General features: G+C 41.3%; 1 pseudogene; it reads left to right on the top strand.

The window, feature by feature from the left end:
- Nucleotides 1-1,907: 1,907 nt before the first annotated feature.
- On the top strand, nucleotides 1,908-3,034 carry LOC132892193 (gap junction gamma-1 protein-like; annotated as a pseudogene).
- Nucleotides 3,035-20,887: the final 17,853 nt, after the last annotated feature.

Here is a 20,887-nt window from a genome sequence, read left to right as displayed (position 1 = left end):
CTCAGAATGTCCCATTGGTGCCTCAATTTTTCAAAGGCTTCACACAGCGGGGGGACACCTGGCACCATCCCCCCCACTTCGCTCCCTCACCATGGTGAGCGCCCTCATACTAAATTTTTCTAGAAAAAAACCTGCATCACAGGTGTGGGGTGGGGGTTTTGAAAAACGGAGTCAGTGTAATCAGAGATGCGTTTCCTAATGCTTACTGCCAGTCTTCTGCTCTGTACCTGGAACTTTTGGGTTACGTGTCATTGCCTTCCTAGAGCTGAGTCTCTTGATTCTTCTTCTGGGGTTAGACTGATGCCAGTAGTTTGAGGCTCATATGCCCAGCTGAGCAGGATGTAACTTCAGAAGATTTAAAGAAACAGGTTCTGGACTCCAAAGAAATGTGGAATTACAAAATTGTGAGTGTTTTCATGCCACAACTGGCTCATTGTGCTGTTGGGCCAAGGAGATGTTCCTTTTTCTGAAAGTGTAAATTGAGGTATTAAAGTGTATCTTTCTTTGTCACTGGGGTTTGTACCTTTAACATGTAGCTACACTTTTAGAAAATAAAGTACCTTATTGTACTTTTAGGGGTACAATGGCTTGTCACTGAGACAGTACCCTTGAAGATACTGATTTGTACCCTTTATATACTGCTCGGGAACATATATTTACCTTTTTGTCCCTAAAAAGGTACACATAGTTACCTTGAGAAAAGGCGGCACGGTGGTGTAGTGGTTGGCACTGTCGCCTCACAGCAAGAAGGTCCTGGGTTTGAGCCCTGTGCCAACAGGGGCCTTTCTGTGTGCAGTTTGCATGTTCTCCCCATGTCTGCATGGGTTTCCTCCGGGTGCTCCAGTTTCCTCCACAACAGTCCAAAGACATGCGGTTAGGTGAACTGGCTACTCTAAATTGTCCATAGGTGTGAATGTGTGTGAACGGTTGAGAGGAGAAAACCTTTATAATAATCCAGTAGAAGCTGTAGGTGTTAAAGAAGGCAGCTGGACTTGCTTGAAATTCTTGAAGACGTTTCACCTCTCATCTGAAAGGCTTCTTCAGTTCTGTCTGACTAGTGGGGAGTTTTAGGTATTTATCCTCTAGTGGACCAAAAGCAAACCTAAGGAGAGTCATTGGGGTCACTTGGGTTGTTGATCCTCTCAGTCATGTGGAGGTGTTAGGGTCACTGGAGGCCGGGTGTAAACGGTGTTAGCAGGCTTGAGGGTCATTAGGGTTCGTTGGCTCTAAGGTGTATAATTAAAGTTTTACTGTAAAAGTCCAAAGATATGGGCTGCTATGCATCTTGTTAATCAGTAAAATATACCTCAAAGGTGCATCACATCTGGGGTGGCACGGTGGTGTAGTGGTTAGTGCTGTTGCCTCACAGCAAGAAGGTCCGGGTTCGAGCTCTGTGGCCGGCAAGGGCCTTTCTGTGCGGTGTTTGCATGTTGTCCGCGTGGGATTCCTCCGGGTGCTCCGGTTTCCCCCACAGTCCAAAGACATGCAGGTTAGGTTAACTGGTGACTCTAAATTGACCGTAGGTGTGAGTGTGAATGGTTGTCTATGTGTCAGCCCTGTGATGACCTGGCGACTTGTCCAGGACGTACCTCGCCTTTCGCCCGTAGTCGGCTGGGATAGGCTCCAGCTTGCCTGCGACCCTGTAGAACAGGATAAAGCGGCTAGAGATAATGAGATGAGATGAGGTTAGCCCTGTGACAACCTGGCGACTTGTGTACCCCGGACAAGTACTCGCCCACAGTCAGCCCGGATAGGCTCCGGCTTGCCTGCGACCCTGTAGAACAGGATAAGATGGATGGAGGGGTTTGAAAAAGATTTGGCTAGTTTGTCTGTCTGCTGCTATGAATGAGTCCTAATTTTTCATTTTTCTTGAACAGTACTGACCAGCGTGCTGTAGCAGTGACGACATGAGTTGGAGTTTCCTGACGCGTCTCCTGGAGGAGATCTCCAGCCACTCAACATTTGTGGGCAAGCTGTGGCTTACGCTGCTCATTGTGTTCCGGATTGTACTGACCGTGGTGGGTGGCAAGTCGATATACTATGATGAACAGAGCAAGTTTGTATGCAATACACACCAGCCTGGTTGCAAAAATGTGTGCTATGATGCATTTGCACCACTCTCGCCTGCAAGGTTCTGGGTTTTTCAGATCATCATGATCACCACACCCACTATTCTGTACCTTGGCTTTGCCATGCACAAGATCGCAGCATGGAGGACGATGATTACGGACCACGGAGTAGGCGCAAATGCATGCCTCTGGTAAACCGCAGTGCCAACCAAGACTGCGAGGAGGCTGAGGACAATGGTGAGGAGGCCCCCTTGATCACTGAGGAGATCGAGCCAGAAAAGGACAAGGAAAAAGAAAAGAAGGATGAGAGGAAGAAACATGACGGCCGGAGACGGATCAAGCGTTATGGCCTGATGAAGGTATACGTGCTGCAGCTTTTCTCACGTGTGGCTTTCGAGGTGGCCTTCCTGTCTGGCCAGTATGTGCTGTATGGGTTTGTGGTGGCCCTGTCATACGTGTGTTCGCATAGCCCATGTCCCCACACAGTGGATTGCTTTGTGTCGCGTCCCACCGAGAAGACCATCTTCCTGCTCATCATGTATGCCGTGAGCTCCCTCTGCCTGCTGCTCACCGTGCTCGAGATCTCGCACTTGGGTATCAGTGGCGTCCGTGACGTATTCCAGAGCCGCGCAAGGTGCTGCCACCAACAACCTCAAGCCCTGACCAGTCAGAGGGCCTTGGTCTACCCATGTCACATACCCTCTGGCAACGCAGGTGCAAGAGCTGAATGCAATCTTAGTGACTTGGGCCGCGAGTCTCTGGGTGATGAGGCGTCCTCACGGGAGCTGGGCCGTCTGCGGCGCCACCCGAATCTAGCACAGCAGCACCTGGACCAGGGTTACCAGGATGAGGAGGGGAGTCCAGTGTGAAGCAGCAGCCCCGAGTCCAACGGCACAGCTGCCGAGCAAAACCGTCTCAACTTGGAGAAGCAAGCCAGTTCCTGTGAGAAGGGTAAGCCTATCTAGAAAATAAGTTTCTCCAAGTATTCATGTTTTCCAGTAAATTGGGTAATTTCCTGAAATGATAAATGTGGGAAACAGGGGTGATAGCGTTCCGGCGCCGCGCCGGATTTCCGGCGTACCGTGGCTGGGGAAAAAAAAAAAATCTAGTTTGCCCATTGTCCTGTGTCATTCTGAGATGCGCAGATAGACAGTAAAGGGAATTCGCATGATATGGAACTAGTGGGAAAAAAGTGCCGTCACGGCACGAATTAGACCGTCTAATTCGTGCCGTGACGGCACTTTTTTCCCACTACTTCCATATCATGCGAATTCCCTTTACTGTCTATCTGCGCATCTCAGAATGACACAGGACAATGGGCGAACTAGATTTTTTTTTTTTTTTCCCCAGCCACGGTACGCCGGAAATCCGGCGCGGCGCCGGAACGCTATCACCCCTGGGGAAATTGGGTTGGATAGTATGTGATCACATCTATTGGCATCCTAAAATCACAATCCTCTACTTTGGTGTTTTTTTGTTTGTTTTTCTTGTATTTTAGAGGAAGTGATGTGAATGTGTAGATATGTACAAATTAAACAGCATTTAAATAAACAATATTTTAGTTTTATGGAACACACTTGGCTTTCACATTTTTCTTTTTTTCAGGCCACATGGAAATGTTGCACTTGTATCATAACGTGAAATGCCAGATGCTGAAAGCTTGGTCCATAATGCAAGTTTTGAGTCAGGTTTTAAAAAAAAAAACCTTGCGGAGTAATTTTTCATGGTAATTTGCCTCATAATAATAATTTAAAAAAAACTACCAGCATACGTAATCCGTTGGTCTACGGGTATACTGTCTGATCTAACTGTTAACTTCATGACACCTCAATTATTTGGAAACGTTCATTCTGAAACACAATTTGCATGAATAAAAGTAGTGCACACAGTTTGTTCAAGCACCACATTTACTGTTACACCAAAATGCTGCTCTGCAATTGATGCAACAAAAATTCAGATTGTTGGCATGTTAAAACAGAAGTCATCAGAGTTTTGAGTGTTCTTAATAATAGAGGGGAGAAAACAACCAAGACTCAGACTATGTTGAACCATGCATAGAATATTATACAGATGAACGTAGGAATGTTCTAGGTATTTTCATGTGAAGGGTGACAATTATTTGAAGGTCATCTACTTGTGCATCTGAAACAATTAGAGATTGTGAAATATTTTTCATAATTAAAAAAGTGAACTTTCATATTCTGTCACGTGAAATATTTGAAGCTGCTTTTTTAATTTTGATTTTCATGAGCTATAAGCCATAATCATCAGCAATCCAGTATCTCAAATGATTGCTCTTAAATATTCAAATTAAAAAAAGGATTTGCAATACAGAAATGTCCAACTTCTGAAAAGTACGTTCATTTATACTCTCAATACTTGGTTGGGGCTCCTTTACCACGAATTACTGCATCAGTGCAGCATGGCATGGAGGCGATCAGCTGTGGCACTGCTGAGGTCTTATTGAAGCCCAGATTGCTTTGATGGCAGCCTTCAGCTCATCTGTATTTTTGGGTCAGGTGTTTATCTTCCTCTCGACAATACCCCATCGAGTCTATCTGGGGTTCAGATCAGGCAATTTGGCTGGCCAATCAAGCACAGTAATGTGGTCGGCCAACCTTTTTTGGTAGTAGTTTTGGCAATTGGGAAATCTGCACCTCCATAAAGCTTGTCAGTAGATGGAAGCATGAAGTGCTCTAAAATCTCCTGGTAGACCACTGTGTTGATTCAGGGCTTGATAAAACACAGTGGACCAACAAAGCAAATGGCATGGCATCCTAAATCATCAGCCTGTGGAAACTTCACACTGCACTTCAAACACCTTAGATTCTGTTCCTCTCCAGCCTCTAGGACCTTAATATCCTTTTATCTGAAAAGAGGACTTTGGACCACTGAGCAACAGTCCAGTTCTTTCTCTCCTTTGCCCAGGTAAGACACTTCTGACGTTGTGTCTGGTTCAGGAGCAGTGTTGCCAGATATTGCTAACGTTTTCCACCCCAAAAATATGTTCAAAACCAGCCAAAAAGCACCTAAACCCGCCCAATCTGGCAACACTGTTCAGGAGTGGCTTGGTATTAGGAATGCGACAGTTGTCGTGCTTTTCCTGAAGACATCTATGCGTGGTGGCTCTTGATACACTGATACCAGCCTCAGTCCACTCCTGAGGAAGCTCTCCCAAGTTCTTGAATCCTTTTTTTTCTTGATAATCCTCTCAAGGCTGTGGCCATCCCTGTTGCTTGTGCACCTTTTCCAGCCAGCCTTTTCAGCAATGGCCTGTGGTTTACCCTGTCGATGGATGATTGTCTTCTGGACAACTGTCAAGTCAGCAGTCTTCCCCCATGATTGTGGTTGCATGTACTGAGCTAGGCAGAGATACAATATTTATACTGTTTACTTGAAATTTTAATATTCATATATTTCAAGATGTTTTTTTTTTTTTTTTGCATCGTAGGACATCAAAATTAAAAGTTGACCTGTAAGTTTAAAATGTAGTAAATTCTTTCTTGGGTAACTGATGGAAAATATTGAACTCTCTCTCCCCCCCAATGATATAATTGTTTTGAGATGCACTAGTAGAGATCACACACCATTCCACTGTAAATACACGTTTTTGGAATGGTGTGTGATCTCTACTAGTGCATCTCAAAACAATTATATCATTGGGGGGGAGAGAGAGTTCAATATTTTCCATCGGTTACCCAAGAAAGAATTTACTACATTTTAAACTTACAGGTCAACTTTTAATTTTGATGTCCTACGATGCAAAAAAAAAAAATTAAACATCTTGAAATTTATGAATATTAAAATTTCAAGTAAACAGTATAAATATTGTATCTCTGCCTGTAACTCCCCCCCCCCCCCCCTTGTTTTTAGGTATCCGAGCCTGAGTCAACAATTTGCAGCTGACCTCTTTCCAAATGCAGCAGCATTGAGGAAGGGACCACTATGAAATATTGGCATCTTGAGTGTGTAAGATATGGATTTGATTAAGGCAACTCAGACCTGTTTACTCCTACGATTTGTCCGTAGTTCCTACGATTTTTCAAAACAAAATACAGACTACGAATTCTTGTCCAAAAACTACGATTTGTGGCCGAAATGTTGCCAAATGTTTCATGACTTACTTTATAATCATATTTATTGTGGGAATCGAACATCGATCGTATAGTCATGGGCGCGGCCATGTTTAATCACGTTTAAGCCACGTTTACCGTACGTTGCATTGTGGGAAGGTTCCATTGTTTCAACTTTGGTTTCTGAGCACACAATCATGGCGGCCGCGAAGCGAAAGGCCGATGGCATTATTGATAGTCCTCCTGCAAAGAAATACCAGAAGTCGTCGCAAAAATATAAAGACTCCTATCACGATCTGTGGCCATGCCTTACATCATCTAAGAAAGGGAACATGTACGTTCATTGCAACGTTTGTAATATAGATGTCGACAGCTCGGTAGCTAATAGTAATTACTTGTAACTTTCTGACAAGTAATCTACTCACTCTCAAGGGAACCTAAACGTGATCATTGTTTAAACAACATCATCGCGCGGGAGCGAGGCTGCGCGAGAGCGGGCCGAGAGGTTGCGCGGGAGCGAGGCTGCGCGAGAGCGGGCCGAGAGGTTGCGCGGGAGCGAGGCTGCGCGAGAGCGGGCCGAGAGGTTGCGCGGGAGCGAGGCTGCGCGAGAGCGGGCCGAGAGGTTGCGCAGGAACGGGCCGCGTAATAACAAACGCAATGCCCCCGAAGAAAGCTCCTACGGTCGAGGAGATTGATGATATTAAAAAATCCCTCGACTTTCTGGGGGAAGAAATCTCTGCTGTCAGGGTGCAGCAGAAGACCATCCTGGACCTGGTAGAAGAGGTCAAAGCTCTGAGGCTGCAGAATTCAGAGAAGGCAAAGAGGATCGCCATTCTCGAGAACCGAGTGGAGGAGCTGGAGCAGTACACCCGGATGAATGACATCATTGTGACCGGACTGCAAATTCAACCCCGCTCATATGCTGGAGCAGTGGCGAGAAGAGACGGAGAGGAACTGAATGAGGAGGATGCTAACTCTGTGGAGAAACAGGTGTTAGCATTCCTGCACTCCAAGGGGATTGAGGTAAAAAGCAATAACATTGAAGCATGTCACCCTCTCCCACGGAGAAGCAACACAGGCAAACCAGCTGTAATAATGAGATTTGTCAACAGAAAGCATAAGATGCAATTGTTAAAACAAGGGAAGAAACTGAAAGGCTCAGATGTGTTTTTAAATGAGCACTTAACAAAAAAAAATGCAGATATTGCAAAAAAGGCGAGACTACTAAGGAAACAGGGGAAAATCCAAAACACTTGGACACAAAACTGCAAGATTTTCATCAAGCTGAAGGGATCTCCAGAAGAGGCCAAGATCTTGGTCATCCGAGATATTGGGGAACTGGACAAATTCTGAGGGAGCCAAATAAAGCAATTTACAATCATGACACAAGGACTGGACACTGGACACAAGAACTGGACACTTTCCATTATACTGAGCACAAAATACAAGATATGGAAAATAATATTGATCCGGAAAATAATCTTTTCAGCAACATCAATATCAGCTGCCGGTATTACACTGAATATCAATACAATGCAAAGATCAGAGACGGAAATAAGATATCAATTATTCATTTCAATATCAGAAGTCTGTATGCCAATTTCCATAAAATGAAGGAATATCTCAGTCAGTTCAATACTCCATTCAATATAATAGCCATATCAGAAACTTGGATCAACGATGAGATGGGAGTAGATTTTGAGCTGAACGGGTATGAATTAAATTATATCAATAGAAAGAACAAAAGAGGAGGGGGAGTGGCAATATATGTTGATAATAGTTTGGAATATAAAATTAATAATAAAATGACGGTAGCTGTTGATGATTGGATGGAGTGTATTACAATAGAAATATGCTGTGAAAAAATGAAAAATATAATGGTGAGCTGTATATACAGATCTCCTGGATCAAGCATAGAAGTTTTTATAGATTGGATGGAAAGTATGTTTATAAAATCAACTCAGAAGGTCAGGTACATCTGTGGTGATTTTAACATCGACCTCTTAAATCATAAGAAACATAAAATGACAGAAGAGTTCATTAATTCAATGTTAAGTATGGGACTGTATCCAACTATTACCAGACCAAGCAGGATCACTTCTCACAGCACCACTTTAATAGATAATATATTTACTAATATCCTGGAAAATAATATAGAGAGCGGTCTACTATTAACAGACATCAGTGACCACCTACCTATTTTTAATGTATATTACTGTAATTATAGCAAGAAAAAGGATAATAAAAATTATAAATATATAAGAATGAAAACTGAAGAAACCATGATTGCACTAAAAAATGACTTAATAATACAGGACTGGAATGTAGTTTATAAAGAAAAAGATGTTGATAAAGCATATGAGGAATTTTTAATAATATTCAATGAACTATATAATAAAAATTGTCCTATAAAGAAATACAGTAATATACATAAATATACAAATAGTCCGTGGGTCACCAAGGGGCTACAAAATGCCTGCAAAAAGAAAAATATATTATACAGACAATTCTTAAAGCATCGAACTATAGAGGCAGAGGAAAAATATAAAAAATATAAAAATAAATTAACTAATATTATGAGGATATGTAAGAAAGACTATTATAATAAATTAGTGGAGAAAAATAAAAACAATATTAAAGGTATATGGACTGTATTGAATGGTATTGTGAGAAATGGATCCAAAACTACAAATTACCCAGAGTACTACACTGTAAATGATAAGACCATAAATAATATGGAGGATGTGGTGAATGGTTTTAATCAATTCTTTGTAAATGTGGGACCAGATTTAGCGGCAAAAATAAAGGAACCCGAAACAACACAATGTGGGGACATAGAAGATATGGGGGACAGAAATCCAAGTACAATTTTTCTAACTGCAACTGATGAGGAAGAAATTATCCAAATTGTAAGAAAATGTAAAAACAAAACTTCTGCAGACTGGAATGATATAGACATGTTAACAGTAAAGACAGTTATTGAGGGAATTGTGAAACCACTCACCCACATCTGCAATTTATCTTTTCAATCAGGTACATTTCCAGACAAAATGAAAATTGCAAAAGTGATACCATTGTTTAAAACCGGAGATAGACACCATTTCACAAACTACAGGCCTGTTTCTTTACTCCCCCAATTCTCCAAAATACTCGAAAAACTTTTTTCAGATAGACTGGACAAATTCATTGAAAAACACAACCTCCTTACAGACAGTCAATATGGATTCAGAACGGACAGATCAACATCGATGGCACTAATGGAACTAATAGAGGAAATCACAAAATGTATAGACAATAAAAAAATAGCAATTGGAGTATTTGTGGACCTAAAAAAAGCATTCGATACTATTGATCATAGTATATTATTAAGTAAACTAGAAAAGTGTGGTGTTAGGGGAGTTGGGTGGAGCTGGCTGTCGAGCTATCTAAGAAACAGGCAACAGTTTGTGCAGATAGGTGACCATAAATCTGATTTCATGAACATTACATGCGGGGTACCACAGGGGTCAATATTAGGTCCGAAATTATTCATAATATACATCAATGACATATGTACAATTTCGCAAGAATTGAAATTTGTTTTGTTTGCAGATGACACCAATATTTTTTGTTCCGGTGAGAATTTGCAGCAGACTTTAGAGATAATCACAACTGAAATAAATAAACTAAAACTATGGTTTGACAAAAATAAATTATCATTAAATCTAAGCAAAACAAAGATTATGTTGTTTGGGAGACATAAAATAGATTGTAATGTAGAATTGATAATAGACAATACTAAGATAGAAATGGTACAGGAAATTAAATTTCTTGGTGTGATTTTGGATCCTAAAGTCTGCTGGAAACCTCATGTAGGATACGTACGAGCAAAACTGGCAAAGTGCTCGGCAATTCTGTGGAAAACAAAATATATTCTTGATTGTAAATCTTTGCATACTCTATATTACTCATTATTTTTGCCATATCTGACTTATTGTGTCGAAGTCTGGGGAAACACCTACAAAACCACTCTGCAGCCGATATGTACAATACAGAAAAGAGCAATAAGGACAATAAACAAAACAGGATACAGAGATCACACAAACCCACTATTCATAAAATCACACATGTTGAAATTTATGGATCTGGTCAAATTCAGAACAGCACAAATAATGTACAAAGCAAGAAATAATCTATTGCCAAAAAATATACAAGGAATGTTCAGTGAGAGAGAGGGGGGATATAATCTAAGGGGAGACCTAAATTTTAAAAAACCAAAGGTTCGAACAAATATGAAAAGCATGTGCGTATCGAGCTGTGGGGTGACTTTATGGAACAGACTGGAGACAGAAATAAAACAAAGTGCAAATATAAATCTGTTTAAAAAAAGGTACAAAAAAATATTTTTAAACAAGTATATTACAGAGGAAGTATGTTAATGGAGGATGATGAGGGATAAATAGAATAGGGTTGATTGTTATATTAGAACTAGCTTAGTATATGGTATATATTTATTTATGGGGATAGATATCTTCATATTTACAGGGATAAGTATGTAGTAGATATTTTTTTTTTTTTTTGTAATTATATATTTATATAGATAGTTATGTGTATATGTATATATATGTATATGGATATGGTATGTAGTATATATTTATTTTTGTAATTATATATTTATATGGATAATCATGAAGTGTATATGTGGTATATATTTTTATAAGTGTATTAATGTAGTTTGGATTTCGGGGTAGTTAAAAAGGGGTGGGAAATTAAAAAAAGTATTGTACTTCTTCCCACTCCTTTTTCGAACAATGTGCGGTGTATTGTAATGTATTAGCTCTTTATATTATTTTATTTATTCTTTTTTTGTCACTTTTTTCATTTTCTTTCTTTTGTATGTATAAATAGTTACATACATTTTTATACATGTTCGAAATAAATAAATTCATTCATTCATTCAATTCATTCATTTTTCTTGTGCGCACACGGGTCAGAATGACTGCAAGAGACACGTCGGTACAAAGCAACATAGAGATTTCGAAAAGTTGAAGGAAAAAAAAACAGATCTATGGCGACGTTTTGCGGGAAGGACAGTGCCGTTTCTGGTGAAAATTCAAGGATTCGTTCGGTGACCAACGCTGAAGCAATCATGTGTGAACTTATTGCTGAACTGAATCTCCCTATCGCTACGGCGGTCCCAGCACTGAAGTTGATGTTTCCCGATTCGAAAATAGCCAAAGGCAAGTTTATTTTAATGCTGATATTGAAACAATAACATTGATATCTACATGTTTTCGTGCGATTTGGTTGCCTTTTCTGTCACAACAGTGATAAGGCCAAAAAAATAAAAAATAGTGTGTTTCCGGTAACATGAAATACTGAAATAAGGTCGGTAGGTAGGAACATTTTTTTTTTCCTTAAATTTTTTTTTTTTTATTTTGTTCGAAAAAATTAACACAAACATCTTACAAAATAGTATTTTGGCACAGAATCCTTTATACCACACATCATAATAAAATAAGTTTTAAATCTTTAAACGAATAAAAAAATATCGCGAGAGTTCGAGTTATGATCTACGGAAGCGATATTTTCATGTAATAACGTGAAAACACCTTATCAAGAAATAACGTGAAAATAACGTCCTAGGCTACTTCCATTAAAAGCAGACGGCCTAGCCTACTGTAGAACTTGGGTCGAGCAAAAACACCGAGCAAAAACATGGCTGAATCCTGAATGACTCCTATTTGTCATTGTAGCAGCTAGATGAGCGAGAACCGAAAGGGTCTGTGCCATAAACCGTTATTTCTGTACGGCTTTGCTAATGTGTCGTTACTGTTGTTATTTCTCCCTCTGCTCACCCTCTAAATGCCCTACGTCGCTGGATAGCAAAGGTGTTTTCTGCATCTCGCTCCTTTTTCTTGTATGTTCTCCGTTTGTCGCCTTCCTTGCATTCAAACCAATTCGAGGCGAAGTCCGCTACATGTCCAAAATGGTGGTCGCGTTTACGAAGGTCACGTGACTGAAAAGGGTCTATACAGTGACGTAATGACGTGGCTCCTCTTAGCACCCTGAGCTATGAAATAGCAAACTGGTTCTCAGCTGGCTCGCAAGTTGAACGAGTTGTGAACGAGCGGCCTCATTGACTGCCATTATAAACATGGCTGAAAAGTCTCTCGTTTTTAACTCGCTCTAGTGTCCTCATTTTTTACACTAGGGACAAAAAAATTACATGACTGTCTGCAGGAGACCCTTGTGGCACTCACCGTGAAAGAATTTTGTGAATAGCTACTTTCGTTTTCGAGTTATTCGTCATTGTTCGAGGCCTGGTCCTGACCAATAATCAGGCAAAAACTGACAAGATTTTGTGTGACTCAGCGCCTTCTCAGGACCGTCGCCATGCCAACTGGGAGCAGTGAGGGAGCGGGGGGGCTGCTGTCTCAAGCACACACAATCATTGCATTGAAGCGTCATAGCAAGTGACACATTCACAGCTAGCGAACATGCGTGACCAAATTGCTTCACACACTGCATCCTCTCACAATTTCCAGCAGGGGAATTGTCGATTCTAGTTATATCTATAATATAGTTATGTAAGTGTGTGATTGTGTCCTTCATATCAAAGCCATAAAAGTGTCGACGATGTCAAAGCCTTCATCATCAACACCATCCACAGACACCTGGAGCTTCCCAATACCGCCACCAGACTCCTGTTTGCAGATTTCTCCTCGGCCTTTAATACCCTGCAACCGCATATTCTGGCAGAGAGACTCCACTGGAACTTCAACATGAGCAGCCAGCTCATCCTCTGGATCCTGGACTTTCTAACCAACCGAACCCAGAGTGTCCGGATTAACAATAACCTGTCTGATCTCCTCACCACCTCCACTGGCTCCCCACAAGGCTGTGTGCTTTCTCCGCTGCTCTTCATTCTGTACACTGATGAGTGCAGATCAACGTACCCCAACTGTCACCTGGTTAAGTTTGCTGATGACACAGTTCTCCTGTCCCTCCTGTCCGGCCCTTCCCTCCATCATGGACCCGCTCTTCAGCAGTTCGTAGAGTGGTGTGACACTTCCTGCCTGGAGTTGAATGTTAGCAAAACTAAGGAGATGGTGGTGACCTTCTCCAGCAGCCAAAGGGAACTGGCGGGGGCTGTCACCACTATGGTCCATGGTTTTCCGGTCGAGACAGTTGAGGAATATAAATACCTGGGAATCATTCTGGACTGCCAACTGAGGTTCTCTTCCAACACAGAAGGGATCCTGAGGAAGTGCCACCAGAGGATGTACCTACTAAGGAAACTGAACTCTTTTTCTGTCAGTCAGAACATCTTGTTGACATTCTATTAAACATTCATTGAAAGTGTTTTAGCTTTTTCTATATGCTGTTGGTATTACTCCATTACTGTACAGGATAGGAACCGCCTGCATAATATTGTCAAGGTGTGTTCTAAGATTATTGGACTTCCTGCTCGCCACCTGAATACTGTGTACGAGCAGCAGGCTAGCGGCCTGGCTCGTCGAATTCTTAAGGACTCGACTCATGCTTTGTTCCCGGCGTTTGAGCAGCTGCCATCTGGTCGCAGGTTCCGCTGTCCGGCCTGTAAGACCCAGAGGAGGAGAGCAACCTTTGTTCCAAGTGTTATTCTCCTCCTGAACTCTAAGAAGTCTAAGACAGTTACAATGACTTAAGTCTTCTGTACAATACTCTAGTGCAATATCACATGTCCTGATGTGCAATATTACAATATCACCTTGTCACTTTAACTACAATGTCACTATAATCATATTGTCATTTTAATTTTATCCACACTTCATTTTATTTATTTGCCATATTTTATCTGCTGCCTTTTTTTTTTAACTTCGTTACTGGCAGCAGGCCTGCCATTGTAAATTGTACATAATACGCTGTTTGCCCACCCATTTTTGTGATTTTATTCTTTTTGTGATTTTATTTTCTTGCTCTTATTTTAATGTACCGCTCTTCGCCCTTCTAATTGCCCTTTGGGGATAAATAAAGCTTTGTCTGATCTGATCTGTCTGGTCTGATCATATACAGTGTCTTGCAAAAGTATTCATCCCTCTTGGTGATTGTCCTGTTTTGTTGCATTACAAGCTGGAATTAAAATGGATTTCTGGAGGGTTAGCACCAGTTGATTTACACAACATACCTACCACTTTAAAGGTGCGAATTGTTGTTTTATTGTGACACAAACAATAATTAAGATTAAAAAACAGAAATCTGGAGTGTGCATAGGTATTCACCCCCTTTCATATGAAACCCCTAAATAAGAGCTGGTCCAACCACTTCACTTCTCAAGTCACATAATTAGTTGATTAAGATCCGTGTGTGCAATCAAAGTGTCACATGATCTGTCACAGCATGTTTGTATAAATCAACCTGTTCTGGAAGGACCCTGACTCTGCAACACTACTAAGCAAGCAACATGAAAACCAAGGAGCACTCCAAACAGGGCAGAGATAAAGTTGTGGAGAAGTATAGATCAGGGTTGGGTTATAAAAAATATCCCAAACTTTGAATATCCCAGGGAGCACCATTAAATCCATTATAGCAAAATGGAAAGAATATGACACCACGACAAACCTGACAAGAGAAGGCCTTTCACCAAAACTCACAGACCGGGTAAGAAGGGCATTAATCAGAGATGCAACAAAGACAGCAAAGATAACACTGAAGGAGCGGAGATGGGAGTATCTGTCCATAGGGCCACTTTAAGCCGTACATGCCACAGAGCGGGGCTTTATGGAAGAGTGGCCAGGAAAAAGCCATTGCTTAAGAAAACACGTTTGGAGTTTGCCCAACAGCATGTGGCAGGCTCCCCAAACACATGGAAGAAGATTCTCTGGTCAGATGAGACTAAAATTGATCTTTTTGGCCACCATGGGAAACGCCATGTGTGGCACAAACCCAACACCCTGAGAACACCATTCCTACAGTGAAGCAAGGAGATGGTGGCGGCATTATGCTGTGGGGATATTTTTCATCTGCAGGGACAGGAAAGCTGGTCAGGACTGAAGGAAAGATAGATGGCACTAAACACGGCAATTCTGGAAGAAAACCTGTTTGAGTCGGCCAGAGGTTTGAAATTGGGACGAAGGTTCACGTTCCAGCAGGACAATGACCCTAAACATACTGGTAAAGCTACACTGGAGTGGTTTAAAAGGAAGTGTTTAACGCTACATCCACACGAAAACGGCAACGAGATTTTAAAAAATATATATATATATCGCGTCCACATGGGCAATGGATCAGTAAAATATCAGGTACATATGGCAACGCAACGCTTGCTGAAAACAATGCAATACACATGCCACACCTCTACGTGCGCTGTAAGACGGTCCCATCGGAGACACCAGAACAATAGAAGAAGTACGACACATGCGTATAAACCCCTTCTTCTACCCGGCATCATAGACATATAAACATATGTTTATATGTCTATGCCCGGCGTGAAGCACTCACAGTCATGTGGTTGTGATGTCATCGTAAACAAATCCGTTCTACTCATCCAGACAACTTTGCAACAGCGCCGTTGCCAGATTTTTCCACTCTGGAACCCGTTCTCAAAAGATTTCGTTTTGGGGCACCCAAAACGCCGGTGCCGTGTGGACCCCAGGCCAAAACGATAAACAATTTTATCAGATTCACCTGAATCCGTTGCCGTGTGGACAGGGCCTAAATGTCTTGGAATGCCCTCATCAAAGCCCAGACCTCAATCCAATTGAGAATCTGTGGCCTAACTTGAAGATTGCTGTCCATCAGTGCAACCCATCTAACTTGAAGGAGTTGGAGCAGTTTTGCCTTGAGGAATGGGCAAAAATCCCAGTGGCTAGAGATGTGCCAAGCTAATAGACATACACCCCAAGAGACTTACAGCTGTAATTGCAGAAAAAGGTGGCTCTACAAAAGTATTGACTGGGGGGGTGAATACCTATGCACACTCCAGATTTCTATTTTTTCATCTTAATTATTGTTTGTGTCACAATAAAACAGTTTACCTTTAAATCTGTAGGCATGTTGTGTAAATCAAATGGTGCTAACCCCCCAAAATCTGTTTTAATTCCAGTTTGTAATGCGACAAAACACAAAAGGGGATGAATACTTTTGCAAAACACTGTACTTTGAGTAAAGCTAAGAGCCCTTCAACTCCTGCAAAATGCTTAACGAACCTTAAAAAACAAACCAACCACAAAACCCATTGGTAAACTATTAGACTGGGCAAAAATCTCAGAAATACCTTCAGAAAAAGGTCTAGCGGCAAATTTGAGGAAAAGTCGGTAAACATGCTATTTCCCATAATTTGAGGGTGCTGATTCCAAATATTTTGTTTACCAAGCTGAATTTTGAGTTTTAAGCCTGCTAATTAGCATAATAGCATAGCAGTCATACTAGGCGAATGAAGAATTTTTGTTTGTGCGATAACTTTTGAAAGGGTTGATGGATTGTCACCAAATCTTCTATGCTGATGCTCTAGCATGTGTACATGAATGTCTACATTTTGGAAGCCAACGGTTTAAAGATGGCCGACTTTCAAGATGACCGACTTTCAAAAAATGTTAACAAACAAGTCCCATATTAATATGCAAATTACAAGGCTTAGCACTCAAAATCCAGCTTGGTAAACACAATATTCAGAATCAGCACCCTCAAATTATGTAAAAAAGATGGTTTACCAACTTTTCCTCAAATTTGCCACTAGAAGTCCAGTCATACTAGGCGAATGAAGTTCTTTTTAACTGAACATATTTCATAAAAAGTCCAGTAAACAAATATCAACATAATGTATAAATATGACAAATATTATAACAAAAGATAGAAATCACCACATGATCCTTGATTAGCATTATAGTAAAAACAAGGCTATATTGCAACTTTTTAAAGCTAACGTTTTTCATTTCATTCATTTGATGAACAGAACTGAAACAAATTCCTAACACAGATGTTTGCTAGAGTTGGATTCTAGGTGACTGGTCATTTTTATTTCAGCAAGTCATTGGTCACTGTTTGCCATCATCAGCTTTGATCCTTTATTGAGAATAGTCTACTATTCTCATTCAGAAGTAGACATCACAGCTCTCCAGGGCTACCATGAGGAAGCAGACACAAGAATTATCCTCCACTGTGTGCATTCAAATGCAGAATTTCTTGTTGTCTCGAGTCAAGATACGGATGTACTCCGACTGTTAATTGCACATTTTGACAAGATGAAGTGTAAGCAGTTGTAGATGAGAATGGGGACATCTAAGAAGCCAAGACATATCCCCATACACACAGTGCGTGAGTCTCTGAGGGCGCAGATTCCCAATATTGAGAATGTTCTCTCTTTCCATGCAATAACAGGCTGTGATACTGTCTCCTACTTTGCGGGACATAGCAAGAAAACATCATGGAAAACTTTCTTGGAGCAGCCTGCACTTCTAGATGGACTTGGCCTGGGTGAACTGACTGAAACCACCATACATTCTGCAGAGAAGTTCATTTGTCGTGTTTATGACACCAACAGTGATGCAAGAGCCACTCTTTTCTCCAGATGTCGGGGACCTGAGGCTCTACCCCCAACAAGTGATGCTGCTCAGTGGCATATTAGAAGACCACATTATCAAGCTCTAGTATGGAGACAATCAAACAAAACAAATCCAATTCTACCACCTATAGAGGAAATGGGATGGAACATCATCAATGGACACCTGGAACCCAAACTGATGTCTGTTGCAGCAATCCCCAAAAGCTGCAGCTTGATGGTTACCTGCAGATGCAAGTATGGTTGTAAGACAAGCAAATGCAGTTGTCGCAGTGCTGGCTTGCTCTGTACAGGTGGCTGCAAATGTAGAAGTACTCAAGATCACCCATGCCAGAATGCTAGCAGTTCGGACTAGGGATACACACCTTACTTCAGGTAAGTTAGCAGTTCTTTCTCTAAACTTCTTATCTCACAATTTTAACACAGCTTAAAAGAACAAACATCAAACACACCATAAAATCCTGATGTGTGACTTTTTCTTTCCACAGTGACTTTTTGCATTGACGAGGAGAATGGTTCAAATGTCCATGGAGTTGGAGAGGCACTCTCTGTTAATCTCAAACTGCTGTAAATAAATTTGATTTGTATTCATTCTTAGTTTGATTTCAAGTTTAAGACTAATTAAAATTGTTTATTTTCTGAATGCTGTTTGCTTTGTTACCTTTATCCCATCTGTTATTAATAAACGTCATATTATGATTCCTGCTCTACCTTGTTTTATTACCTTGATTTCATGCAATATGTTAAGAAAACATTTTGTTATGACTCCTGGACTGTTTTAGCACTTAAATATGAAATTTGAGCCCAATGCTATGTTGTTTAACTGATTAGTTTAGAAATAATAATAATAATAAATGAAAAAAATCGTTTCTCATTTTAATATGCAAATTAGAAGGCTTAAAACTCAATTCAGTTTGGTAAACAAAATATTCAGAATCAGCACCCTCAAATTATGTAAAAAATTTCCTCAAATTTGCCGCTAGAACTCCTCTTTTGTGAAAATTGTACTAGTCTATATCTACCGTACAATTGATATCTGCAATCTGATGTATGGTAGAAAATTGACCATCAGTGATGAACCAACACATACTTCATTATATTTCAAAAGCTTTATTCAGTCTTTAACTTGCACAAAAATACTATTGGTACAAAAAGATATAAAAGACAGAATACAAAGTTTATTTTTAAAAAAAAAAAAAAAGCACAAAAAAAAAAGTGTTTGTGAACATGGAACCACTTTAGGATTCCCCATTTAGATTCCCCAAAGCCTGAAATCACTTTCAGACTGTGCTAGAAAAACACCACTCAATAGGGTACATTTACCAAGGATTGGATCGTTTCCCAAGCTTAGCTCTTAAGGGTGTATCTCACCAACGGAGACGTCGCCGCGACGTCTCCAACTTACCAGTCGCAGCAGTCACGGAGACGTTTCCAACACAAAAATGGCTTGCGCTCTCACCAAGGAGACGTCTCTGCGACGGCTCAGAGACTTCTCTGCAACATCTCCGCGACGTCTCCAGACAAGGTGACAAGCACTTTGTGCTGCAGTCGCGGGGATGTTGCTGCACAGTTTCCAAGTAGTCGCCGCAAAGTCTCCGAGACGTTTCTTAGTTGCACAGAGTCTCCGAGACGTTTCAGACAGTCGCGGCGACGTCTCCGAGAAGTTTTCGTGCAGTCGCGGTGATTTGGCTGGTAGTTTGCCCTGGGTCTCCGCAAGGTTGCTGAGACGTCGCGGAGACGCCTCCGAGACTTCTTCCTGCCTATATACAGGAAGGCCTACAACTAGATATGTCATTCGTATTTCTGACACCAGACAGTCAAGAACTCTCACCATGGACATCTGCAAGGAAGTTGATACCCTGTTAGATCAGGATCCCAACCTTGATGACGAGAAGAAGGAGGCATTGGCCCTCGTGCTGATAGCTGTGGCCATGAATAAGTCTAAAGCCAAGCTCAAGGCTAGGGATAGTGCTAGAAAGAGTGTGAGGAAGGCCAAGACAGTGTGGGTACGTAAGTGGCTCCTACAACGACAAGATCATGGCTGGTATGAAAAGTTGATGAACCATCTGGAAGAAGGGTATATTAGGTCCTTTAAGAATTTCCTACGAGTGGATGCAGATATGTTCAGGAAGTTGGTGGCTCGTCTCACACCCAGAATCCAAAGACAACACACTAACTTTAGGAAGGCCCTGCCTTCAGGTTTGAAGGTTGCCATCACTCTGAGGTTTCTTGCCACAGGGAACTCCTATAAGAGCCTTTCATATGGCTTCCGTGTGGCTGCAAACACAATTGTTAGCATCGTACCAGAGGTGTGCCAAGCCATCTATGATGAGTATCACGAGGAAGCCATCAAGTGTCCATCTTCACCAGAAGAGTGGAAGGAAGTGGCAAAGGGCTTTTCAGAGAAGTGGAACTTTCATCACGTCTGTGGTGCGCTGGACGGAAAGCATGTCAGAATTCTCGCACCTCCAGGCTCAGGCAGTGTCTATTACAATTACAAAGGCTACTTTTCCATCATCATGCTTGCGTTGGTAGATGCTGACTATAAGTTAATTTACCTCAACGTGGGAACTCCTGGAGCTGACTCAGACGCTGGTATCTTCAGGGACTGCAGTTTGTTCAAGGCACTTGATGAAGATCAAGCCAACCTGCCACCTCCTGAACCCTTTCCTGGTGAAAAACAAGATGTCCCGTACTTTTTGGTAGGTGATGAGGCATTTGCTCTGAAGACATGGCTAATGAAGCCCTTCTCCAAGCGACAGATGACTCGTGTCGAAAGAATCTTCAACTACAGGCTGTCCAGGTGTAGGCGAATTGTGGAGAACAGCTTTGGCATTTTGGCAAGCAGGTGTGCACCACTTTAATAGTTTTTCCTTCTTCTTCTTCGCCCCAAAGCCTTACAGATATCCTAAAGCCCAACCCTAACTGTAGGCCAAACTCTTACAAATTAGGAAAAATGGGAAGATTTCTCAACATTGCCTCATATTGTTATTTATATGCTGTTATAATGCATCATTGTTTGTGACCAAGATATATCATTGTATGTCATTGTGTGTATATCCTAACCTGCCGCATAACCTAATAGGTTACCTGGCCTGGTTCTAACTAACGCATATGATCTTTAATAAAGACACGATATACCACCTTGCCAGGTTGTTATCACGGCAGATAAAATGGCATTAATTTTTCATTTTCTTACTCTAGATTCAGATGCTTCCACACCG

The sequence above is a fragment of the Neoarius graeffei genome, chromosome 9 (assembly GCF_027579695.1).
Source record: "Neoarius graeffei isolate fNeoGra1 chromosome 9, fNeoGra1.pri, whole genome shotgun sequence".
Lineage (NCBI taxonomy): Eukaryota > Metazoa > Chordata > Actinopteri > Siluriformes > Ariidae > Neoarius > Neoarius graeffei.
This window is presented reverse-complemented; position numbering and strand designations above follow the sequence as displayed.